Source organism: Balaenoptera ricei, chromosome 2 (assembly GCF_028023285.1).
Source record: "Balaenoptera ricei isolate mBalRic1 chromosome 2, mBalRic1.hap2, whole genome shotgun sequence".
Classification (NCBI taxonomy): domain Eukaryota; kingdom Metazoa; phylum Chordata; class Mammalia; order Artiodactyla; family Balaenopteridae; genus Balaenoptera; species Balaenoptera ricei.
Genome location: NC_082640.1, coordinates 130443398 through 130470772, shown reverse-complemented (window position 1 = coordinate 130470772; position 27375 = coordinate 130443398).

Below are 27375 nucleotides of genomic sequence, written 5' to 3'. Positions count from 1 at the left end.
ATGGTCTCTAGAGGATCTGGCTTGGAACTTACATCATATTACTTCTGCCACAACTATTGTTCAAAGCAAGTTGCAAGGCCAATCCAGATTCAAGGGGAAGGTAAACAGACATCTACTCTCAATCAGAAGACCTGCAATGGATTTGTGGTTATTCTGAATTCATCAAGGGAGGTAAGAACGTAAATCGCAGATGGGAACAGACCACAGGACTTTATCTAGAAATGGTCCGTTCTGCCAACAGATATACCAAGAATTAAGTATCAGATTTTGGCTAATGTCAGGCCCCTCTGTCATTGAAATAACACACAGAAATATGGATACAAGGTGAAGAAATGAATTTGTTATTTGACTTTTTTCTGACCCCGTCCCAAAGGGAGGGGGAATCTGGGGTTAAAGCCTGAAGCACTCATTAAGTATTGCAACAGCAGCCTGCACACAGAGGCGAGTGGAATGTAGAGCACAGTTAGACACATGCAAAAGTTTTAATGATAAACAGAGTGATCTCCAAGTTCCATCCAGTCCTAACATTTCACAGAATTTTCTGATTCTTCTGTACTAGGAAAAGCACTAAAGGGAACAATTATTTATTAATTACTTAGATATACCAGCCAGTTTATAATGGCTTGCAAGTCCCTTCTGCAGATGGGAATTGGGAATTGAGTAAATCACCCAAAATCACACAGTCTTGTTTAGCAAAAAATAATATTAATAATAATTAGTATATACTTATATTCCAGACTCAGGACCAAACATTTCCTTCTCAATGCAGACAGCTAGAGAATCCCCTAATGGATAACTATAAAGTCTTTCAAAAACCTCCAGATATGAAACATGGCAATTCATAGAGTACAATAAAGGGCAAAGAAATTGAGAACAAGATGAATATTCAGAAGATAGCCAACATCCTTGAAAGAGGTTAAAAACACATTTATATAATAATACACAAAAAACAGCTTTAAGAGATAGGAGAAAAGGGAAATCTACATGTAGCAAATATAGCATCTTCTTTAGAATCAGAAATATTTGTATTTGAATTCTAGCCCTATTGTCTGTTAGTCATATAATCATGGACAAGGAAATTGTCCTCAGACTCAAACTTGTATACTCTATAAATGTATATGTATACATATATGTCTATAAATGTATAAATGTATACAATCATGCCTAAGCTGAAGGTTATTGCATGGATTAGAGGAAAGTAAAAACCAACAGTGTACACAAAGGACATTCTCAGAAAATGATGATGACGATGATGATCCTCATCACCGTCATCATCATCATCTAATCATATATTATGCAAGATACATTAGCATCTTTCAGTGCTTTCCACATAGTGCATGGAGGAAAACTCATGTGCTTTCCTCAGTAGAGAAGATCTTAGAATTTTAGTCATCCTCAGGCTCTATTTTACCAAAACATCTAATAATCTTGCCACTCTGTCAATAAATTTCCAATCAGTCCGTTAAAAAGGAAAACAGACCCACTGAAAAAAATGTTAGCCATATGAGAACAAAGAAAAAATGTTTTTAATCATACACAGAAGATAAAGGGAAGGAAAAGAAGTTGGGGAAAATTCAATATCAGTATAAGCTGCCTTAAACATGTCATGGGACGGTCCCCAAGGGCTTTCTGCAATCACTAACATAAACAATGAAGACATGAAGTCATTAAGAAAAGGTTAACTATATTCAGAATTAGTGTGTCAATTTTAATAACTATCAGCATTTCCATTAAAAGTAAACATCTAAAAAAAAAATTTCTAAATATGATGCCTCAAAAGAATAACATTCAAGACCATGGAGAATGGTCAAGAAGGAGAAGACTCACTCTACAAGGATACCAGATAAAGGGAATTTGACTATTTCCTTTTGTATTCAAATAATTTTCCCTTTGTTGGAAATTAGGAGGTGACCTCATATGAAGGCTGGGGAAACTACTAGGAGCCTAAACATGGATTTTATTCAATAATGGAGGAGGTAGCACAAATTAAGTTAGTAAATATACTAGAAATCAACATCATCTAGGTTTAAGGGTAAGTTAAGAGGCAGAGATATGAGAATATCATCAAGACTGACTGGGGCCTAGGGCTGCCTCACTGAAAGAATATGTGTTCCTCACTTGAGATTTCAGCTTCCCAGAATGGTATCTATGCCATTTGGGCTTTTGTGTCTCAAAGAAGAAATGGCTAGCAGAGTATCAAAGCATGAGTTAAATTATGAAGAAATATTTGTTAAATGGATCAAAGAATAGGCCTTGAATCATTCTTGTCTAAATCAGAGAGCCAACCCATCAAGTTAGGGCGAGGTGAAAATCCACCTTGTCTTACTCCATTCCATTGTTTCTCGTATATATTATGAACACCAACACTGAAATTTATAAGTTACTTGTCTCTCAATATTTACTGGAGAAGATTTAATTAATTTGAGCACTATGAGCAAATCATGTGATGTGAATGTTGAAAGAGTGGTCTCGGGCATCTTTACTAGTGCCTAGACTCAGAATGGCGAATACTTTAAATCTTGTGACCAAACTTGAATTGACAAGTTGTAGCATCTTAGAGATACATGTTCAAGACTTGTCCAGGCTCAAGAGGGAAGAAGTCATTGATCAAACAGTAATATCTGACATGAGTGCTAGATGGAGGATTACTGCATGTAATCCTTTCTGCATGTAATGCTTTCTGCATGTAATGGCTTTCTCCAGTGTCAAGAGTAAGGAAACAATGGCCCTGCTCAACTCTACACTAGTAGACCCACAGGACTTGTTGGTGCTGGTAACATAATTCAATAAGAAGCAAGAAAACAAATTGGAGCCTATCTCAAAGAGGGTAATGATGAAGATTTATGATAGCTAAAATTTATTGAGTGTAAAAGGTAAAAGGCTTGAAATCATGACACGTAGAAAACTGTCCCAAACCTGTTTAAGTCAAGTTATGTTTAATCATAAGCAGAGCAATTGCTGGTTGGGGATCTCGAGTAACAGTTTAAATATTTGAGGTACTGTTATTGGGAATTAGACTTATTGTGTGTCTCTCCTCCCATATTAAAATTAATTAGAAGCCACAGGATACCGATTTTGGGCTCAATCCCAAAAAGGAATTTTATGATAAGACTATACAAAAATGGAATAATCTACTTTATATGGAGTAATTTTTGGAATCACTGAAGGTACCCAAGCTGAGTCAAGATGACCACATGGCAGGAATGCTTTCCAAAAAATTTAAGATTGAATGGATGTCAGAATAACTCAGAAGTTTCATAATGCCGGACTCATCAGGGGTTAAAATGAATTTAAATTTGAATGTCTTGGGTAAGTCAGGCACTCTCCAGTATAACAGAGATCCTACAGCCTACAATTTCTTAAAGCCAGCCAGATTTCCTGCTTTACATTTTCTGCTTGATCTCTGAGGACACTAGACTGCACGACCCCTGGTTTGGATGACCTTTAGCATTCCCTGGAATCCTGTGCATCTATGGCCCCAAGAATAGGCTTTGAAGTCATTCAATTACCAGTTCCTTTAGTTTTCTCCTTTACCCTCATGATAGCTAATGATGAGATGATAATGATGATGATGATGGAGATGATGATGATGATTACAGCTAAGTGTCTTTTATTATTAGCTTCATTTTATAAGTGAGGACACTAAGACTCAGATAGGCTATAAGACTCGCTCAAGGTTGTACAGGTCTGAGACACAGGTATGTGAAATCCCAAAGTTCATGCTTCTAACCACTGTGCAATACCATTGTCCACAAAACACAGTTACGACTTCCTGATTTCCTCTGTCTTCCCTACTACAAAGCATAAAATATCAAAATAGAATTTTAAAATACCAGTTATTTTCAAGCTATACACTCGTTTATATCTTTCATGTTACTAAGAAAATAAGTTTCTTGAGGTCAGCATCCAATGTCTAGTTACGTGTTGTCAAAGTGCCTGACATTTGAAGATTCAATACAAGGCAAATGTACTACACAATTCCTATAAATAACCCCAAATTTTCAATTTAAAGGTAGGCACATTCCTATTAAGTGAGGCATTTCAAATTAAAATATATGTGAATACTAGTGATATATTAGTGAATATTAGTGATATAATGATAACTCTATCCATGTAGAATAAAGCATATGTCCTGAGTACTCAATTCAGTGTTCAATGTTGCCCTATAAAGTATATGCGTTTTAACGCTGCTATACAAATGCTTTAGCACTAATAAGACCAGTGCACATAAATCATTTGGTAACCTAACTTTTACACCATGGGAAAAAATAACAAAAAGAGCTAATTACTGAGAAAATACCACAGCCTTTACTTCCAAAGAACATACAAGAAAGTTAGTTTTCATGGTTACAGAGTTGATATGTTTCCACTAGTAAATCATTTAATGCAAACATAACTTTGGAAGTGATACCACTAAGATTCATGACTACTTCAAGACAGGAAATGAGAAGTCAACATGGGTGACAGAATCCAGAGAGCAACTAATATATGTACTTTAGGTCTCTTTAGCATTTTCTTAAAAGAGCTGCAAAGGGCAAAGTGAAAATACAGTAATGTAAACAGCATTGTTTTGGCTTCTATCTCTTGATTAAGTGTACTAGTTCTAATTGAGTATCTATTGAACTAATTGGCGTTTTCTTTTGTTCTTTTTCTAATAATTCAGAAACACTCGCAGAGCTGGGGAAAGGATCCTACAACTTTATTCCTGTATCTTGTTACTTCTTTTCAGGAGCTTTTTTTTGTTACAAAATCTAAAATAGATTCAACATTCAGTGGTAATTCTGTAATTGTTCTTCATAAGGATTGTAATAACACCAATTTCAAAATATTTCATTGGAAGCTTTTTAAAAAGCGATAAATTACATATATGCTCCTACGAAGAAAAGAAGAAAAGCATGAGGTTTACAATTAGACAGATTTTATTAAAAGATATATTTTCTAGGAACACTTAAATTGGTCAATTGGCATTTTCCTCCCAATGTGACCAAGTTTGTAACTTAATAAACATAGGCTATCAAAGCCAATTTCCGAGAAACCTTACAGATGTAGTTTGTAGTTTAAATAAAAAAGCCTTTCGTGTGACTTACTTGGTATCAGTAAAGTGATAGAGCATTTACATAACCATGTAATTCCTTTGTAATTTTCTATCACTTGTTAACCATCTTCATAATTAGTATTAAATTATGTCATAGATCAGTAAAAAGCATTCTGTCAGAATAGAATCCATCAGAACACTAAGATGAAAAAGCTTAAAAAACAGCACTGTATCTGAATTAAATTCTTTATTTTTTCTAGTTCTTGTTATACTTGCATAAAACAGGAATTTTCATAATAACATATAATTTATGTTGCTAGAGCATAATAAAAATGGTACACCTCTAACCAGAATAGCTTCAATACTTATAAACATAATACTTCTTAATTTCACCATGAACACACCATGTAATGGACAAATTACACCACCTTAGATTTTAAATAGTCCTCAATGATTGAAGGATGCCACAGGAATGTGGGCTGTAGAAATATAATAAGTAGTCTCACTCTCAAGGTTTATTGAACAAGGCAGAGCTATGCACATGTGTGTCAGTGGAATGATTTAGCAAAATTATCAGTTAGTCATGTATCCTAGGGGGTCACAATCACGTCTATTAAAAGGCCTGAATTTATATACTCTTCAATGAAACATAAAACTCAGAACCATTTATACTATACACAAAACTCTGAAAGTAATGCCAGTATATTACATTTCTGAGTAAACAGAAAATAAAATTCACTGGAATGAGTCAGTAGATTAGCCAGTTAAGCCATCAGAAACTTTCAAGTAGCTTTCTTCTTCCAACCTTAAAATTGGCAAAAATATTTAGCAATCTTATTTATAGCAAATTTCCCTTAAAATAACTGGATAGTTATGATACAGAACTATGATGTAGTAGTTTTACGTAGAGGCAGGAACACTGTTAGAAATCTGCAGGCATTTCATCCCAACCACATAACAACACAGCAATAGTATCAGCAGAAAGCAAGATCCTAATTTCACCAGCTAGAAAACTCAGCAAAACTAGGAAGTCTAATATATACACTACCAAATGTAAAATAGATAGCTAGTGGGAAGCAGCCACATAGCACAGGGAGATCAGCTCGGTGCTTTGTGACCACCTAGAGGGGTGGGATAGGGAGGGTGGGAGGGAGGGAGACGCAAGAGGGAAGAGATATGGGAACTTATGTATATGTATAACTGATTCACTTTGTTATAAAGCAGAAACTAACACACCATTGTAAAGCAATTATACTCCAGTAAAGATGTTAAAAAAAAACAAAACAAAACTAGGAAGTCTAAAGTGCTTCAAGCAGCAAGAGGAAACAGAACACTGGTTTAAATGCACAAAAGGGAACTTACGGTCATTCATGAAAAGATGAAAGGCAGTTATAACATATGATGGTCATTTAAACACCAGTGCCATAATCAGACACTGCTTTAATACCAAGAATACACTGAATGACAGATGAGATAAAAATACTGGAAGAGGGGATAAGGGTGGGGTAATTTTGCCTCAAGTGACCACAGCTCTTGCTATATACTCTTATGGAAAAAGAAAGAAAATCACCTCTGGCTGGTATCAATCAAGAGATATATTTGATGAACCCCTCCCAAAACACACAAGCACAGGAATCTCATTTCAAAACTGAGGTGTGTGTGTATGTATGTATGTGTGTGTGTTCATATATACATCACATGTTTGAGGGAGGAAAAGAGGTATGCGAAGCACAGAAGACTGGTGTTGCTCAAGGTCATTCTCCTCTTGAAAAGAGAAAGTGAAAAAATGACAAAAAGGAATGGTCTCGAGGACAGGAGCTAAATGACAACTTCTTTCCGCCTGCCTATATGCTCACATCTGTTTCCATGGGTAACCTAGCTTTCCTATTGTTCTGCCCCTCTTGTTAGTGACCATAAGAGGGCTGACAAGGAAGGAAGGTTTTTCTAGGAAATTTTCTATCAAGACCCAATAGGCTTGACCTATTAGTGAGTCAAGCCAGCTCTAAGTACAACGCTGACCAAGGGCAGCGGACTCAGATCCTCAAACTGGCTTGCACCTCTCTGTCTCTCCAGACAAGAGAGAAGAGAAGGGAGGCAGAAAGCTCCATTTCTTAAGGAACTTCTATACATGAAACTCTATGCTAGGGGGACTATCTGGGTCTCACATTTCACCTACCTCCAGTCTGCACCAATGAATGGCATTTTTAAACATGAATCACACCACAATCTATGTTTAGGCATCTGATCACTCAACATCCAGTTAATACATGTGTTTCAACCTTCCCGGAGGATGAGGGCACAAGGACAAGACTTAACCTGCAAAGGACTGAATCCTTAATGAGAAAAGGCCAGGGTGAAATGAAATGAGGAGGGACATGGAGAAAACACAAAATTTTCCCAAGTACTAATATTCTCCACCAGTATCCCGTCCTTCTTGGGCACCCTCTAAACAGGGATGCCTTATTTGCTAACAAATATTATGAGTATGCTATAGTTTCTGTTGTAATAATATTCTGAAGAAATCTGGGAGACAAAAAGGTATCTCTGTCAGATTTTTAGTATACACAAATCAATTTGCTGACTACGATTTTCTGAGCGATAGGAGAAATACAAATAAATTCACTAAAAGAGAAAAAGGAAAAGATGAAAGAAAAGAAAAATCCTCACCTAATTCCTCCCAAATTCCCAGTTATTTTTAGTCTGTATGTATGCAGGCAGTACCCTTTTCTTTCTGAGTCTTCAGAAAGTAGAGGGGGGACCTGCTTTTCTGTTAAAGTCGAGTTATACTGCCTATCCCTTCTTGGCTCTCCCTAGAGCTCAAAGTTACAGAGCAAATCTGTCTAAAGAGTGGCCTTCAACTCATTCGTGTTTATTGGAGTTGGGGTGGGGGTAGGTAGCAGTCTTTCCAGTGGTATTTCAACTGGAGGTAAAACAGGAGTAGAAATGACCTGATTAAATCCAGGAGAGCAAGAGGGGAGAGAAGAGAGGAACAAATGGAGGCCTAGGAAAAACGCACTTCGTTTCAGGTTTTCAATCCTGAGAAATCATGCAGTATCTGAATATCAAGGCATTTTTGCAGCCAGCCAGCTTTCCTTCTATGTACTTGAATATTCATTTACGAAGAAGGGAGAGGGGGCTGCAGGCGCAGGAAGTCGGGCAGGACCTCACTGCCCCCCCCACGCGTGTCTCTCCACCTCCTCCGTCTCAAATCCAGGCGGCCACCTCTGCCATGATGCGCCCGCTGTCTGCCAGGGGGCCCGCTGAGCTCTCCCGCCCGGCCCCAAGAAAGTGTCAACGCGGGCCTGGCAGCTGCAGTGGCGGTGCCCAGCCCCCAAGCCCGCTGCAAACACGGCCTTGTAGCACCACCAGCCTGCGAGGGCTGCAGCAGCAGCCGAGCCCAATCTCCAGAGGAGTCGGGGACATCAAGGCGCAGGGACAGCGACAGCAGCTAGCTAGCGACCGGCTTGTAGTCTGCAAATACCATCATATGGATATCTATTTTAAAAACGCAGCGGGCGGAGGAAAAGCAGGCAGCGCCCCTCCACTTTCCAAGCGGCTTCAGCAAAGAGAAACCCCCGGAGCAGTCCCAGTCACTGCTTCCAGGAGCAGGGCACCGTGCGCTCGGCTGAGCCAAACCCTCGGTTGAGTGCAGCGAGCAGGCAGCTCCCGAAGGCGGGAGACAAACGAGCATTCCCTAGCTGAATTATTCAGACCGCCTTCACTGTCTAATAAAACATTGAGGAGACTACTTTGGAAGTGCTTTATCTTCTTAATCCTAATGCCTTCGAGAAGGGAGAGAAATTTTCTGTAGGGGACGCAGAGGTGATGGGATAGGAAATGAGAGAAATAAGGTGCGAGGGTAAGGGGCTTTGGAAGTTCACTAAATTTGCTCTGCCTCAGCCGGCTGTGGGAATCTCCATTTTTAACATGTCAGACCCAATATGTTAATTAGGCAGTCGCAAATCCACCCTACTCCTTGTAAATCAAGGCACTGGCAAGAATTTTCAAAATACACATTATACAGAGACAAACCAAAAAAAAAAAAAAAAAAAGCAGAACAAAATAAAAACAAACCACGAGCGTACAAGCCCCTCTCCACAAGCGAGACAATGCAGCTGGGGACGGAGGTTGTGGTTTTAGCAGCGCTCCTCTAGATATGGATCAATTTTGCTACATAAAAGCAAACCCTGGCAGCTAAACACCATATCTCAACACATACACCCGTGACAATGAATTCCCTTCCACTCAAAGCAAGTTCCAAGAAAACTCTATTTCGAATTAAAGTCTCCAGATGCGTAATATACAACTACTAAAGGATCTGGCAAGCTCGTCGACAATCAGGAAAACAACCTGGCACCAGAGGTAGAGAAGGGTCAAAGTGATCCCTGCCTGAAACGATGGGTGGGAACCAAACACCCTCTCACACTCCACAATCTGGGGAGGGTTGGATACCAAATGGTCCGTGGCAACCATAGCCTGAAGAAAACACGGGACTTTAATCTCTGGCATCTTCAGACAGGTTCAACACGCCTAGCTTCCAAAACCATCACTTAAGGTGGAGCGTATCCATATTTTCTTAGCTTTCACTGCTAGATTAAATGCTCAGGTATAGATTTATATTCCACTACTAGAAATTATATTACATCACAGAGCGCCCTTGAATACCCAGCCCTTCTCAATGATTTTCAAAACATTAATAAGTAAAGTAGCCTGCAATGCAGATAAGACACTAGAAATAAGATCAGAAGGAAACTGGGTGAGGCGGGAAGTCGTCTGCTTGTTACCTGGTGCCTCTAGAGGAAAGACGGTCGTAGGAAGACTTTCTGCCCGCAGGTACAATCCCGGCAAGGTGTTTCCAGGTGGCTTTCACAGTCGTACGCGGGTCTCGCTCGTCACTTCGCTGCCCTTTGCCATAGCTCAGCACCCGCATCCTAGGGAGTCCGAGAGGCGGCTCCTGCCACTGCCGCCGTTGCCCGCAGGTCGCGCTGGGCGGGGGATCCGCGGCGATTGCCCCATGAAACCCGCGTTTCTGCACCCAGGGATCGGGCAGAGGCAGGGCGGCCGCGCACGCACACACAGAAACACACTCAAACACACACACACACACTCGCAGACAGGCGCGCGCGCACTCGCATTCACACTTGCACACACACACACACACACACACACACACACACACCCAGTACAGCACGGGGAAGGAAAAGCAAGGAGGGGACTGGTCCTTCTCACGATCGGCTTCGATGCCCACCGGACCACGGGCAGCAAAGAGAGTGGTCTGGCATAGCGGTTCTATCACGTTTCCTTCAAGTTCTCCTCCAACCCAAATCCACGTAATTCAAGAGCTGGTGACATTTTGGTGGGGAGGCAAGAGCCAGGAACCAGCAAGGAAGAGTCGAAGAGTCGGGGGTTTTGTTAAGCAGTTTGAAAGGCAATTCTTGTTACCTTGATTGTGCAGAAACCAGCTCGACAGGCTGAACTTTTGGCTTCAAATTATGTCGACCGAAACGTAAATATCCTTCGGGCCAAGACAGGAAAGTCTAGATTCACAGAAACAAGACGGCTGCAAGACCCTCTGGTGACCTTGTGATGTACCTGGAAGCAGGTTAATACTGGCGCTTTCCAAGCCTGTGGGTAAAGCGATCCACACACAAGGGTCCAAAGCTGAGCAGCCCTTCCGAATCCAGACTGGAAAATGGGTCTGGGCGTCCTCGGCGCTCTGCGAGAAGCCAGGCATCGAGGGGCACTGCCGAGTTAACACATTTGCTTCTGGGCAGTTGTATAAAAGACAGTCAAATGCATCAGATAAGCGCGCGCACACATACACACACGCCTTCACGCACGCTACTAAGCTGGAGAGAGCTTACAAAAAAATAGATGCCAAGATGACTTCAAAAGGTAGAAACGATCCAGAATCTTTCCGGAAAAATGGAAGGGCCAGCAGGAAGGTTACAGACATCTTCCCAGGTCTTTCATTCTTCCTCTCTCTTACGAGTGTTGTGCGTGCGTGTTTATATTTCCAGAAGGTTTCCTTGGTCTGCCCCACCCCCGTCCAGTTGCGCTTTTTTTCTCCTGATATAAACCGACCGTGCAAAATGGATTATATGGGTGGTTTGTGCTCACAACCTAGAGCTCCACAAACTCTAAAATCCTAAGGGAGCAGCCAGCTGCAAGCCATTGCCATCCTTGAGGGAAGAAGGAAAAACACGCGCAAACACACGCACCCCCGCACGCACTCACACAGAGTCCTCAGTACGGGCCGCTCTGCACACATCGGCGGTCTCCCTACGCGCCACTGCACAGTGCCCCGCCCGCTGCCCGCGGCTTCCGGGCGAGCCCGCGGCTCAAGCGAGGGGCTGGCGGCCCGTCTCCCGCGCTGCGGTTGCGGCCCGGGCGGGCGCGGCTTCCGGGTTTCCCGCGCCGGCGTGTTCGGACGACGGCAGCCGCCGGGCCGGGAGGAACTGCGCCCCGCGCTGCAGCATGGAGGCGGTGGCGGCGGCGGGGCGTGCGGCCGTGAGCCCGGCCCTCGCCGCAGTGACAGGAGCTGCCGCGCCGCCGAGACTCCGGGAGTCAGGCGAGACCCCCGCCGGGGCCGCCACGCCGCCCTCAGCGCCTCGGAGCCTGGCGTGTTCCGGACTGATTTACCCAGGGCTGGAGTAAAGGGCCAGCCAGGCGCCGGCAAAGCCCGGGGCAGGCGAGGTGCGGGGGCGTTGCAGGCAGGGGGAGGGGAGAAAGCAGAAAATCTGGAGCATGAAGACGAACTTCAGGGGCGTCCCCAGTCTCTTGCGAAGGCGGGACTTGCTGACCGCCCCCTGCCCCACGGTTACGGGGTAAAGGAGTGTCACCGGATCAAGCTGTGACTGCTTATGGCACAGGGAAAAGTCATTAGCTATAAGCCGCCAGGAATATCTGAGATGGAGGGCTGCTGATCTAGGGGTCTCAGTCGCCTGCGACTGGTTTCCAGCGTCTCCTTAGTAGTAGGTGGTAGTTTACTTACTAATCGGATGGGCGCAAAAGCTGAAAAGAATATTATATTTGAGAATCAACTCAGTTGAGCATCAGACATTACGAGTACTGCAGTTGGTCACATATTAGTATGTCAAGGGCAGAAAGTAAACCCAATAGTCGTCACAAGCCACTAAGGTTACTGGGACAGGGAACAGGTCTGAAGCAGGAAAGAGAAGAGGGATGGGGAGAAAGCAAGACAGGGCCCCGCCGGCGGAGGTCGACTTTTCTCGCCACAAATCCTAGAATTACTCTCCTCGACCCTACCCTCCCTCCAGCCCGGAAAAAGGCTTCCTCCCGGGAACCCCGAGTGAAATCATCTGTTCCTATCTCCTGAGCCTGGAAATCCTGTCACTTCTCTTTAACCGGTTCACCAGCACTTGGTCTTCGGCCCCAGCGAGCAACTCCCTCTCAGCTCGGATCTCTGCTGGCCCCAAACCAGTCTGAACCCAAAGAGAATGGAAGAGTTGGGAGTTGCCGAAGGAAGCTGGCTAATGAGGGCCTCTTCCAGGCCTACTTGTCAAAGCCACGTGCTAGTGGCCTCCTAGGATAGGGCGTTCTCGAATTTGGCTACCAATAGAGCTCTCCCAGGCTTCAGCGTTGCCCTGCGGGTGCCCAGACGCGCTCACACCCGAACACACCCACGGGCTCTCCCAAGCGCGTACACATGCACCCACGCGTAGGCAGGACCCACCCAGCTGCCTCTTTCAGGAGAGGATGCGAGGGCTGTTGGCGCTTGAGGTGGAAAGTGCTCTCGCGTCTCCTCCTTCCTCTTCTTCCCCTCTACGCCCACCGGGCTCCAGGTCCAATCCGGGGTTTAGGAATCCGCGCAACTCTTCCGGAGGCTTTGTTCCGAAGGAGCTCGGCTCAGGGGCCGCAGTTCCTGCTGCGCCTCCTCCTTCCAGGTCCGCTGGCGGCACCGGGTCCGGGGCTCTGGGGCGAGTTCCGCGGAGCCCGGGTGGCGCCGGACAATCAGAGTTCGAGAGCTGGTGGCAAACTCGCGCAGCAGGGGGGTCTGCGTGGCGACACCTCCGACACCTCAGAAAAATAAACCAAAGGGACACCGCGGACAAATACATCAGCGGACACCACTGCAGGGCAGGAGTCTCTCCACTAAAACCATCAGCGCTTCCCCTGTGGCTTTTTGTCCCCTGAAGTGAAAAAATGAGGTTTCCGAAAAGTCCGGGGCAAAAACCTGCGGCGAAATAAGTTCAGGGACTCTCTGAGAAACAGAGAGAGAGAGTGCTTCCATCTTCGTTTCACTTTAAACTTGGCCGCTTCTCGGACTTCACTGAGGGGCGGCGGCGGAGCCCCAGCACGGACCACAAGCAGATACGAGCGAGCACTTCCAATACTTTTGGACGCGGGGGTGACTCCTTTTTCCTTCAGGATTGTCCCACTTGCCCCCCTTCCCTACTGAGCTGATAGGAACCGCTGAAGACCAGGAGATAAAGGTTTGCAATTCCCCCTGGGGACCAAAGTATAGAGAGATGTTGAATGAGAAGCCCAAAGACCTTGCATTGCTGGACTAAATAACTTTTCTTTTTCGTTTTCTTTTTTTTTTTTTTTCCTAGTGCTTGGACTGAGGTGAGGAGAGGGTACACTTAACCAGCTGTAAGAAGACGAGAACTGGAGTTGAAATATCTTCCTGGGTGCTTATAAGTAACGATGTGTGTGTGTGTGTGTGTGTGTGTGTGTGTGTGTGTGTAATCAACGTCTCTTTAGGGAGTAGTAATGTGTCACTTTCCAGTATTCTTTTCTGTTGCAAGCCCTACCGAGCTCACAAAACCATCCTCTCTTCCTTTAGTTTAGCCTTCCCGTTGTACATTACACGTTATATTTGAAAGTGCTTTCCCCATTTCATCTTATCTCAAGAAAGCACTCGCTGGTAAAGTCATGTAACTTTCACTCTCCAGGTACAGTATTTGTTTCTTTCCCTCCTATACAAACTGATAAGAGTTTACCAGTAGGGAGGAAGAAACAAGCTTTGTTTTAGCTTGACAGTAGAGGTGGGAAGACTTTCAAGGAAAGGCTAGGATATTCTTTCCCAAAGGATCTCAGAGTTAACAGAGGGTGATTTTTCTTTCAACCAAAGGAAAAAAAGGCCTCTGAAAAAAAAAAAGGAGATGGCAATTTCTAGTTTGCCTACATAAGTATTGTTGGCATAAACCAGCTTTGAAATTGGTATACTTTTAAGTGTCCAAAAAATCTTAGTTTATCCCCAAATCCAGTGTTCATGTCAAGTCATTTTAAAAATTATGTTAAGCTTCTTTCTCGGCCCAATCATTTTTCTAAGGACCTCTGGTCATAAATATTGGACTGTGTTTTCCCAGAATAATGCAGAATTTGAAAAAAGTTGTGTTTTGCTAATTTCAGACAATAAATGGAAATATGAATGATTTACACTTAAAATGATGAATACCAAAAGGAAACCTGAGTTTCTGGTTGTATTATTATTTAGCATTTTTTTCTAAGGCAGTGAGAAAGGCATGACTTACTCTGTTTTAAAATTGTTTTCAACAATTAGTTTGCTTACCTCATGAATTTTCTTATTTCTGTGGTTTAAAAGTGTGTGATATATTGTTGCTTTAGTTCATTTTTTGTTTGATGTATGCTTTAAAAAGCTTTTTAAAATTGGAATATCTCCATATTTTCTGGGTTATGAATTGGTGTTGTGAGGAGCATTTGATTCTTTTTCCTAATATAAAGTTATATTTTAGCCCCCTGGCAAAAATTGTTTGTGAGAGCTCAAAGATAAGAGGTTATTTCAGAGATAAACATTGCTGGACAGGCAAGGCAATTCTTAGGCAAAATAGCAAGTAAAAAGTAAATTTTCTCTAAATACTCATCCATCTTGTCTTGCTTTTTTGCTTACATTCTGGTATTAACTCCCTGTATTTGTCTGGGGCTTCCATTTAGTTACCCAAAAGTCCCAAAGTGCAGCATCCTACCTAGGAATATCTAACCCAGAGAAGATTGATATGATACTGGGATCTATGTTCCTGTCCTCATCAAAACCTCCATTTAGTCATATTAGATATATCTTATTAAATTCTTAAGGGGAAAACAATCATATAATGCTAATTCAAACTAAAGTGTCAGTGTCTAGCAGTTTACCCACTTCAGAAATGTGAAGCCAACTTAATTTCTAAAACATAGAATTTCTGGCAAAGTGTGTTACATATAAAGGGAGCAAAGACATCACAGTCATCTTTAAATTTGTATACAGGGTTGAATGTTAAGTATGGTACTATTTTTATCTATTTTATTTTTTGAAATGCTATTGAACAATTATTCAAACCTATTTTTTAACCTTGGAAAAAACATTTAGGAAGTTTTATATTTATATATCCAGTTAGTGTTTCAGGAAAACTTCCACTTGATCTTGAAACTTTATTTTAAAATAAAGCCAGTCATCACATAATTATCTTAAAAACAAAAGTTTGTATTACTGTTCTTATTGATCTATAATTACTGGTAAGCCCACCAAGTCATATTAGATGGAAGTAATAAGCTGTCAAAAGTCTATGGACTTAACTTCTTCAAAAAGCATATATTACTCTCAATTCTGCAAAACCTGTTGATAAACTATAGAAAAAAGGATTTGCTTTTAAGCTTTACTTTACAGATTCTGTTTTCTAATATTTCTTTTTCTCCAGAGTCTGCCCCTGAATTTCAGTCAGGTGGCCACAAGTTGGCAGTAAGGTGACACACTCACGTGGTTGAGACCAGACCACAGGGTTTGGCTTTCTTATACACCACCATAGATTTTGAAGTAAGAATTAATTTCTATTTATTTTATGAAAGATGCATTTTCATTAAAATAAATAATGTTGGATAAGTTTTATCTACATAAAAGCAGGTAATTTCTTTTAGAACAATGGTTTCTTAACATAAATTCCAAAGGCATGATTAGGTGATGTCCTCCGAATCTTTTTCACCAGTTCGCCTTTAATTAAGGTCTCTTTAGGATACTGAGTTACTTCTCAGGCCTCTGCTCTTGTATTACATCCTAGTCCTTATGGTCCTTTGACTGACTCTGAGTTCTTGACTAGCTTGTTGTTAAAGCTCCTTTGGATTCATTTCTCAGCCATAATGGCTCTAATTTCGTAATGAAAGCAAACCCTTTCTGTGATTGTTTACCACCAAACTTATTTCTCCAGACAATGGCCTTTCTCTGCTTGCAGTTCGGTTCATTCCCTGGAAATTCATTGAATGCCTTGTTTTAGCTAGTGTCCTGCACTAGGCAGTGGGGAGAGAAGATTAACCAAGATGAATTCTCTTGGTCTCTGTCCCCATGATAGAGTTTACTATTTAGTGGAGGTTATAAGACTAACAAGAAGATTAGTGCAATATGACCTTGCTTTAATTTCACCAACAGCAATTTGCTATGAAGTCCAAACCTTTTGTTAGGCCTCTGGAACCCATCCCTATATACTCTAATAATAGTTTCTTCACTGCTCTTAGTTTCTAATTTGTTTTTCTCATATTCATTCAAACTGTCTTGAAATATCCAGACATAGTCCTTTATCGAAGAACAACACAGCATATTCCATAAAATGTTGGAATATAATACACTTAGGTTTGAATCTTGGTTCTGAAATCACTGCATTACCTGTGGAAATCATTTAACTCTAGCCCGAATCTTTAACTCTTTTGTGTGTAAAGTGGAAATTATAATACTTAGATTTGGGGTTGATTAAGAGATTTTAATAACTTCACCTGTATAAACTACCCAGTACAAGCAAGTACTGCATACATATCATTTCTGTTCTTTGCTATTAGTTTATTTCAAATTATGTAATGAATAGCTAATTTCACTGAAAGGATATTATAAATAATCTAGATTCTCAGAATAATCTGGTTTTTTTTAATCAAGACAATTTGCTCATAAAAGTGAGATAAAAATCCTCAGGAAGATGCCTAGAACATTCTACTAATATTTTTATTTTCCTTCATATTAAATATTCTAATTTTGGTGACATATTATTTAGCAAAATCTTGAATACTCAAGTTGCTCTCTTCAGATACTATTCAGCTTCAAAATGTATTTTATAAGTTTAGTATCAGTTCCTTAAATTCCCTCCCCTTTAAGAGAGCTACAGAAACCCATTTTCTTTTTATTGCACTATACTGCTATGCAATGGTATTGTCCCAGTTTCTCTAAAGTGAATTTGTGTATTGGCAACATTAACTATTATCCATCTGTTGTATCTTTTGTTTCTGAATGGATATGCCAAAAACATAAGCAAAATATTGTCGTATTTTGTGTTAGATTGGCATGTTTTAACCTTTTGGTAATATTATAAAATTAGAGCCTTTTTAAAAACCCAAAAGAATACACTGTTGAACAATTAACATGATACCTTAGTGATTGTTGGGACATATCAGATATTTTATATTGGTTTTATTAGCAACAGAATTTAGGAACTAACAAAAAGTTAGATGGTAAATCATTGTGAAAAATTATATGAGATTGCATTCTTTCTATATGGTTTTCAAAACATAATCAGCATCGATTATACTTAGCTTTTATCATTTTACAAATTTGGTAATTTGCTACATTTTCTGGTAGAAATTTTTCAAGACTTTCTTGATTTCCAGTATTACTGATAAATGTAGCCGAAAGTGTAAAATCCTCGGCATTGAATTCATTCATACATTCATTCACTCATTTTCTACATGTTATACTTCAAGATTAGGCTCTTCCTGTCCTTGACTCCATGTACTAAGAGATGTTATTGTTCTCCAGTTTTCATTCATACCAAAAGGGACAATATATCTTGAAAGAAAAAAAAAGAAGAGGGGGAAACAAAGAATGAGGGCAAGTTGTAAAGCTAATAATGTTTAGAACTACAAAAATAATTCCCTGTATGTTGTCTAGAAATGCTTTTTCTCAGTTCAAACATTAATTCTCTATTTCCAAAAGCATTTTTATACTATCCCATTGAGACGTTTATTTTATAGACTTTAAATAAGATGGGGATAAATGTAAGATTTATAAGAAAGACAAGTAGAATTATATCAAATATGCACATATCCTTAGGCACATATAATGGATCTTTATAACATGTTAAAGGTTTTATTTTTCACTTTGTGAGTGGAGGAGAGTTTGAAATGCAGTTTAAAATCTTAACTTTGTTTTAAATGTGAAAATGCTCATAATGCAAAAAATGAAAGTGTATTAATTTTGAAAGACGGACATTTGTTTGAGGCAGTGAACTAGAGTAAGACAGTTTCTTTTTCTAGTGACCTCATCTTGGAGACCTTGATTGGATTCAGTGGTACTATACTTACTCATTCATTTAGAAAATTGCCAATAGCTATGAGATGGATTCCTCGACCTCCTGAACTCATTTCTGCCTATTGTATTCTGTCTTTATACTATGCCACTAGCTTCTCTTTCCTGCTTTTGTTATTTAATCACTTCTGATCGATTCTTGACAAGAGAATACCATTTTGTAGGTAAAATGTATATCTGTTTTCTAACACCAAGCAACATTTGAATATTATGCTTAGAATTGGAGAATTTCTGAGTACTTCTTTGAATAGTTAGGAAAGAGGCTTCTGGAAAATTTTGCAGAAAATACCCAAATTGGAAATTACAATGACTCTTAAAATGTTAAAGAACAACAACAGTATGTGTAGACTGGCTATACCTAGACTACCTTCTGTAAATGTGAAAATATTATTCTTTATAAAAATATGCAAGGTAATTTTACACTCATGTAACAGATGTCCAGTTCAAGAGGCAACTATTTTGAAAGCTAATTTTACTTTCCTTTGAACATTTTTCTGTTTTATGAAATGTATAAACACATAGTTACTTTCTTTATGGGGTTTTGCTTTGACTTTCATGTATAAAATCTCTCCCACTGGGGTTCATTTGCTATTTTGTGCTTTGGTGCAATGGATCTGTGCCATGGCTGCACTAAGAAGCAAATGCTGGAACTGAAAGGCAACAGCAATGAGGACCCCAAGAGAATAAATCCTGGATTTGAACAAAGTTGTTAAATTTTGGAAAAGAAAGTGACTGAACACCATCTACAATGTTCCCAATTGTTCAGCCATGACCCAGACAGCAAATTCAGTGTTTCCCATTCTATGTAGATCACATTTACACAAGGTGATAACTATTTTTTAAATATAGTGAATACAGAAACTTCCTTAATTTTTGTCTTTTATCTTTTCATATTTAATATTTATTCCTGTATCACATAAGTATTTAGGAAGATAATGTACATATGCATAAGATAATGTGCCAGGCTTTCTTAAAACCATTTATTTAGTGAGTTCAAACAGATCCTCTGTTATTTTCATGTTAAAAAGAGCCATATACATAAAATTTACATGGAACAGACTGTTCAATAAAGGTATAACATATTTATTTTTAAATGTATTTTTGTTTTATTTTTTTCTAAGCTAGTAACTCTGTAATGGGTGAAACAGAATATCTGACTTTAAGAAACTATAGTCCATGAAAATAAGAAATCCTTTATATTTAGCAGTCACAATGCAAAAGCAATTGACACTTTGCTCCATTTTCTGTTTCTGGTAGTGTTTTTGTTTCAGGCTTTTAACTGCATCAACTGATGATGAAACATTCCTGGAGCACAATCTATTGGAGGTTACCTTCAAATGAATAAACACTTTTTCTATCTCATCTGAGATTTTGTTGTACTATATCTCTGATTTACTAAAGATAAAAATCAGATAATTAAAATTTACATTAATATATAGCCCCTATACTTTTACAGATATGTTACTATAATCAAAATGTTTTGTGATATTTCTACCTAGGAATGGAGAAATGCATTAATATATTTTAATTTATGTTTATATAAGCAGTAATAGATGCCTTTAAGTATTAATATAAGTAAGCATGCTGGCCACTAATGATTACTTTCCAAATTATTCTTTTTATTAATATTTAGAAATGTTTTGATTTTCCAAGAACAGAAATTTAGAGTTAGGCGGGGATTTATAGATTAGCTATTTCAACTGCTAATTTTAAGTTTTAAAAAACTGAAACATAGAGATCTTAAGCTGACTTTTCAAGCTTCATAGAGTATGATCTAGCGATCTTACTGCCTCCTTCTCCCACTCTCATATCTTATTCGTAAGTCTCCCCACATTTGGATAAAAGGAGTTGGTTTAAAAATACTTGTGGAAAAACAGAAATATAGATCAATGGAACAGGATAGAAAGCCCAGAGATAAACCCACACACATATGGTCACCTTATTTTTGATAAAGGAGGCAAGAATATACAATGGAGAAAATACAGCCTCTTCAGTAAGTGGTGCTGGGAAAACTGGACAGCTACATGTAAAAGAATGAAATTAGAATACTCCCTAACACCATACACAAAAATAAATGCAAAATGGATTAAAGACCTAAATGTAAGGTCAGACACTATCAAACTCTTAGAGGAAAACATAGGCAGAACACTCTGTGACATAAATCACAGCAAGATCCTTTTTGACCCACCTCCTAGAGAAATGGAAATAAAAACAAAAATAAACAAATGGGACCTAATGAAACTTAAAAGCTTTTGCACAGCAAAGGAAACCATAAACAAGATGAAAAGACAACCCTCAGAATGGGAGAAAATATTTGTAAATGAAGCAACTGACAAAGGATTAATCTCCAAAATTTACAAGTAGCTCTTGCAGCTCAATATCAACAAAACAACCCAATCCAAAAATGGGCAGAAGACCTAAATAGACCTTTCTCCAAAGAAGATACACAGATTGCCAACAAAAACATGAAAGAATGTTCAACATCACTAATCATTAGAGAACTGCAAATCAAAACTACAATGAGGTATCACCTCACACCAGTCAGAATGGCCATCATCAAAAAATCTACAAACAATAAATGCTGGAGAGGGTGTGGAGAAAAGGGAACCCTCTTGCACTGTTGGTGGGAATGTATATTGATACAGCCACTATGGAGAACAGTATGGAGGTTCCTTAAAAAACTAAAAATAGAACTACCATATGACCCAGCAATCCCACTTCTGGGCATATACCCTGAGAAAACCATAATTCAAAAAGAGTCATGTACCACAATGTTCACTGCAGCTCTATTTACAATAGCCAGGACATGGAAGCAACCTAAGTGTCCATCAACAGATGAATGGAAAAAGAAGAAATGGCACATATAGACAATGGAATATTACTCAGCCATAAAAAGAAAGAAAATTGAGTTATTTGTAGTGATGTGGATGGACCTAGAGTCTGTCATACAGAGTGAAGTAAGTCAGAAAGAGAAAAACAAATACCGTATGCTAACACATATATATGGAATCTCAAAAAAAAAAGGTTCTGAAGAACCTAGGGACAGGACAGGAATAAAGATGCAGACATAGAGAATGGACTTGAGGACACGGGGAGGGGGAAGGGTAAGCTGGGACGAAGTGAGAGAGTGGCATGGACATATATACACTACCAAGTGTAAAATAGATAGTGGGAAGCAGCTGCATAGCACAGGGAGATCAGCTCAGTGCTTTGTGTCCACCTAGAGGGGTGGGATAGGGAGGGTGGGAGGGAGACACAAGAGGGAGGGGATATGGTGATATATGTATACATATAGCTGATTCACTTTGTTATACAGCAGAAACTAACACAGCACTGTAAAGCAATTATACTCCAATAAAGATGTTAAAAAAAAAGTGTGGAATTTGAGTAGGAAAAAGTAAATTGTGATTCTAAGAAATCATAGATATATGATTATATATCTATGTCACAATTTGAAGTGCTGTGAAGAAAACCATTAATTTAAATATGGGTGTTAAAGTAATTAAACAAGAAGACCATTAGCCTAAGGTGACTCTAATGCCTTGATAGCCTACACAAGCAAACCAAAACCTAAAACAGAGCCAATGTCCTCCAATCTGAGAAAATGAAACTTAAGAACAGCCAGTCACCAACAGCCAACTAGGCTTTCCCAAATAAGGCAACTGCTTAAAACTGTAGCCCATCAGATAATTTCTGTAGTTTGCTTCCTCATCTTCTCTGTAAATAAATCTCCCTACCTCCTGTACATGGAATACGCCTAACCACCTCTGGTTTAGTGCTGCCCAATTTGAATGATGCATGCTCAAATAAACTCTTGAAAAGTTTAATGTGCCTCAGTTTATCTTTTAACATGAGCTCCTTGATATTTAAAAATGAATTTTGTAGTATGAGCTATAATAATTCTAAAGTTGCCCTCTTTCTTGAAGAGAAAGTGAATTAGATTATGGATTAACACATAGACCAGTAGTCAATCATTAGGATCCAGGAAACCCAGATCTACTTTGGATTATGCCAGTAACCTCTTGAGTTTAGTCAGATCATAATAAATAAATAAATGCTGCATAAATGATGAAACACTGCTCCCCATCAACAATGAATTCATTTTCTGAACTGAAGGAAAGGAATTTAAATAAGTAAATGATAACAGAGTGGATAAATGAGTATGTGTGTATATTCCAAAGAAGGGAATAATCAGCTCTACTTGCTAGATCAGGGGAGATTTGCAAATGTAGACAGTGGAGTTGGGTCTGAAAGATAAGTAGGAATGATCAGGCAACAAGGTAGAGAAGGGTATTCCAGGCAGCAAGAATAACGTGAGCCAAATAAAAGGTAGAGGACAGCAAACCCTCAAGATGAATTAAAGTTGGCCAGGTTCTGGACAGAGAGCAGTTAGCATACTCTGCTTAAAGGCATTTACTTCCTCTGTAGTCAGCAGGGAGCCATGAAATGGCAAATGGCACATGCAGAAGAATAATAAGTATGGATTCCTATTTTATAAAGATTGGCCCTGCAACAGTATGAAAGATAGAGGGATAGACAGCTGAAGGTGATGGAGGAAAAAGAAAAGTTCTAATGGAAAACTGTAGTACTTTAGGTGAGAAGAGGGTATGGCTATGAATGGGGGAAAGAGGATTGGATTCAAAAGTTGTTAAGAAGTTAATACTCATGTGGCCTAATGGCCAATTTGATCACTGTCAGAGTAGACTAGGTCGACTCTTAGACTCAATCAAACTTTACTATATCCGTACAGGAACATCTCTATTATCCCAAGAAAAGAATGTACAGAAGAACTCAGGAGTTATAAGAAAACAGTGCAGCTACCCTAGCCATCTTTTTCACTTACTAGTGTAACACTTTCTCATTTCTACTGCTCTCTTCACCTGCGCTTTAATGAACCTTTCTCTTCAGACCAGCTTTTTTTCCTGCTTGATAATTAGAGAACATTGCCCACATGTGATCATCTCACCCACTGCTAATACCACATTCTGTCTGTCTCAACTTCAGTCCCCAGAAGAGAGATAACACTGGCCCAGCTATGCTCAGGGGATGGGGTAATATGCCCTGCTACTTACTCAGCAAACAGCCATGAGAGCCAGACTCTAAGAAGAGATATTCTGGGTCTTCTGAGAAGTGGGTCTAGATACAGGAAAGAACATACTGAAGTCTCCAGTCCTCCAATATATGGATGTACAAAGAAAGCCAGTTTGGGTGAGAATAATTAATTCGGGTTTTACATATGAGAATAAGATGGTTGAAAGAAATTCTCAGGAGGTATGTGGATATGTAAGTTGAGTTCAGAGGAGCAATCTAGGATGTAGATACAATTTGAAAGGCATTAACTTATAGGTGACAGTTAAAATCATGGGATTAAATGAGAATGCATGAGTGAGAACATCTGACTAAAGATGGACCCCAGTAGTATAGGAATAGCCAAGGAATTGATGAAAAAAGAGATGGGAAGAAGTTGAAAAGGAATATATCTTAATAGCGAGTTGGAGAGAATGCTATCAGGAAAAGTAAGGACACAAGGATTTCAGGAAATAGATTGGAGAACAGTAGCAAATTTTACAGAGAGACTAATAACAGAGAGTGAAGTCAGAGGAGAAGATTTATGGCGCATCACTGGTGATGTTAGCAAGAATATTTTCAGTGGAGTGATAGAGCAGAGCAGCCTCTTCTTTCAGTGGGTCAAGGAGAAAATGGTAAGTAAGAAATCTAAGACAGGATTTTGGATCATTCATTCACATGAGAAGACTTAAGCGCAGATGGAGGGGGTTGAAGGATATATCAAGTCAGATTCCATTAAGAAATAAAAAATAAAAATATAAGGAAAAGAGTTAAAAATGCTAGAGCAAGATACCCAAGGAGCTAATAGAAGATCCTATCCATGAGGGATTAGCCCCAGGTAGAAGAAACTTCTTTCTAGAACCATGACGGAAGCTGGTTCATATTGCCTTGTCTAAGTTCTTCTATAAATATTTACTTTAATTGTTGCATGACTTTTCTTACTGATATTTTTAATTAAATTGAAGATGATGGTATATAGTAAAAATACTGAAATATCTGTCTTTTGAGACACAAATGTTCTATGATAGATGTATTATAAAAAGCTATAAAATAAATATCTGTAAACAAACTAGTAGCCAACTGATATTTTATTTTATTTATTTTTTTTAACATCTTTATTGTAGTATAATTACTTTACAATGGTGTGTTAGTTTCTGCTGTATAACAAAGTGAATCAGCTATACATACACATATATTCCCACTTCTTCTCCCTCTTGCGTCTCCCTCCCACCCTCCCTATCCCACCCCTCTAGGTGGTCACAAAGCACCGAGCTGATCTCCCTGTGCTATGTGGCTGCTTCCCACTAGCTATCTGTTTTACATTTGGTAGTGTATATATGTCCATGCCACTCTCTCACTTTGTCCAGCTTACCCTTCCCCCTCCCCGTGTCCTCAAGTCCATTCTCTACATCTGCATCTTTATTCCTGTCCTGTCCCTAGGTTCTTCAGAACCTTTTTTTTTTTTAGATTCCATATATATGTGTTAGCATACGGTATTTGTTTTTCTCTTTCTGACTTACTTTACTCTGTATGACAGACTCTAGGTCAATCCACATCACTACAAATAACTCAATTTTGTTTCTTTTCATGGCTGAGTAATATTCCATTGTATATATGTGCCATATCTTCTTTATCCATTCATCTGTCGATGGACACTTAGGTTGCTTCCATGTCCTGGCTATTGTAAATAGAGCTGCAGTGAACATTGTGGTACATGACTCTTTTTGAATTATGGTTTTCTCAGGGTATATGCCCAGAAGTGGGATTGCTGGGTCATATGGTAGTTCTATTTTTAGTTTTTTAAGGAACCTCCATACTGTTCTCCATAGTGGCTGTATCAATATACATTCCCACCAACAGTGCAAGAGGGTTCCCTTTTCTCCACACCCTCTCCAGCATTTAGATATTTTAAAAAACTAAATAAATGACCAAAGACAACATAAAATTTTACTTAAACAACAAAAAATAAAATCAGAAAAACGAAAACTGTTCAAAGACACCTTAGTTTTTCTGTCACCAATTATCACAACTTTCATGAGAATTCGGATAGGTAAAAGTTTTTCTTCTAAAAGCACACAGAAAAATGTTGATTTTCCCAAAACAATACTTTATGAAGAAACTTAAAATTATAGGATAATAACCTCAAAACTATTTTTATTATATTTCTAAAAGCAAAGGTGCTATGGTTTATTAAATAGATAGCAGCTCAATTCATTTTTCAAAGATCTGAGTAATTTGTCCGTGCCAGTGTGGTTAGCCTTGACAAAGTCAGTATTTAGAAGACTTTTACTTTTAGAGCAGTACTTCTCATAGTGTGGTCCCTGGACCAGCATCTTGTTAGAAATGCAAATTCTCAGATCAGTCCCAGATCTACTGAAACAGAAACTCTGGGCTGGGGCCCAGGAATCTTTTAACAAGCCTTCTGGGTGATTCTGTGCTCCTTGTCTTTTGAGAACCACTGTTTAAGGTGGTTATTTATCTATAATAACTATTATAGATGCAAAACAGATATTCCAATTTTATGTTAATTTTATTTAAATATTAAACAGTTTTTATTAATTCTGTTTAAATGACAGAACACGTTTTATATAAATGCTAAAATCCATCTATACTTCACTGCATATATGAATTAAAAAACACAAGAAAAGCACTTTTATAAACCTGTATTTTATTTAATTTTATTTTCTTTGAGTTCTCTCTTTTCTCCATTCTAATTGTACTTGTGCCTTTAGCTTACATTAGTTGTTGATGTTTAACAAAAATACTTGAAGTATGCAAAAAATTCTAATACTCTGTGTATATTCACAAATATATGCATCAAAAATAAAGTTGTAGCTTTAACAACTATATTAAATTATTAATTAGTTATTACATTAATTTTAAATTTTTCTTACTTTCTCTTGAGAACTAATTTCACAAGATTGCAGAATCTATGGAATCAATTATGTATGGCAACGTTTAATTTCATGAAAGATGACAAATCATGGAATTTTCAGATTAAAATTCATGTATTAGATAATGGTTCTCATTTACCAAATGTAGTTCTGTAATAATTTAGACAGTATGAGTATAAAAGCAAAAACAGATGTTCTAGAGAAGGAGATATGTCCATGGAAGAAGGGTCAGAGAGATGCAACACTGATAGCTTTGAAGATGGAAAGGGACCACAGGCCAAGGAATGCAATCTCTAGAAGCTGGAAAACAACTGGTGGCCTTATAAGAGGAAGAAACTACAAAGGTCTCCCTCAGCCATGTGAGGACATAGTGAGAAGGTAGCTATCTGCAATCCAGGAAGAGTCCTCACCAGAACCTGACCATGCTGGCACCCTGATCAGATTTCCAACCTCTTCAAAACAAACAAAAAAAAAAAAGTTCTACATTCTGTACTTGCATCACAGACCCAGAGAATTAACAGTATGAGAAATTTCAGGAATTTGGGAAATGTTTCACAGAGTGCACAGCAAAAAAAGGAAACCTTGATGCCGAAAAATAGTTTACAGTTTTGGAATTACTGCTGACTAAAGTGCGCTGGTAAATGTTTAACAACCAAGGAGGATTTGGGGAAAGGAGGAGAAAAGGTCTGATACACAATCTTTATCAATCTTTGGTTTAAATGATTCAAGCTTGATTTCAAGCTACCATATGAGATCAGTGACCACAGATTTGGGAAGAGATACACACACTTAGCTTCAGCTAGCCAATAAACTGGTCACAGCATACAACTGTCTACAGGGTTCTAAAAGTGTCCTCACATGGCTCCATTATTAAATATTCAGTTGCTGTAACCCGTATATTTTCTGCCAAATGGTCTCAAGAAATTTGGGTGGTGGTGTCTATGGGGGTGGGGGAGTGATTTTCCCCAAATGGAATCATGTCTTTGATGTTGATTTTTTTTAAAAATCTGTTTTACATTTAGTAGGCTGTTGAATACCTACTTTATAAAATGAAAAGTACCTGCAATTCTCTTTTA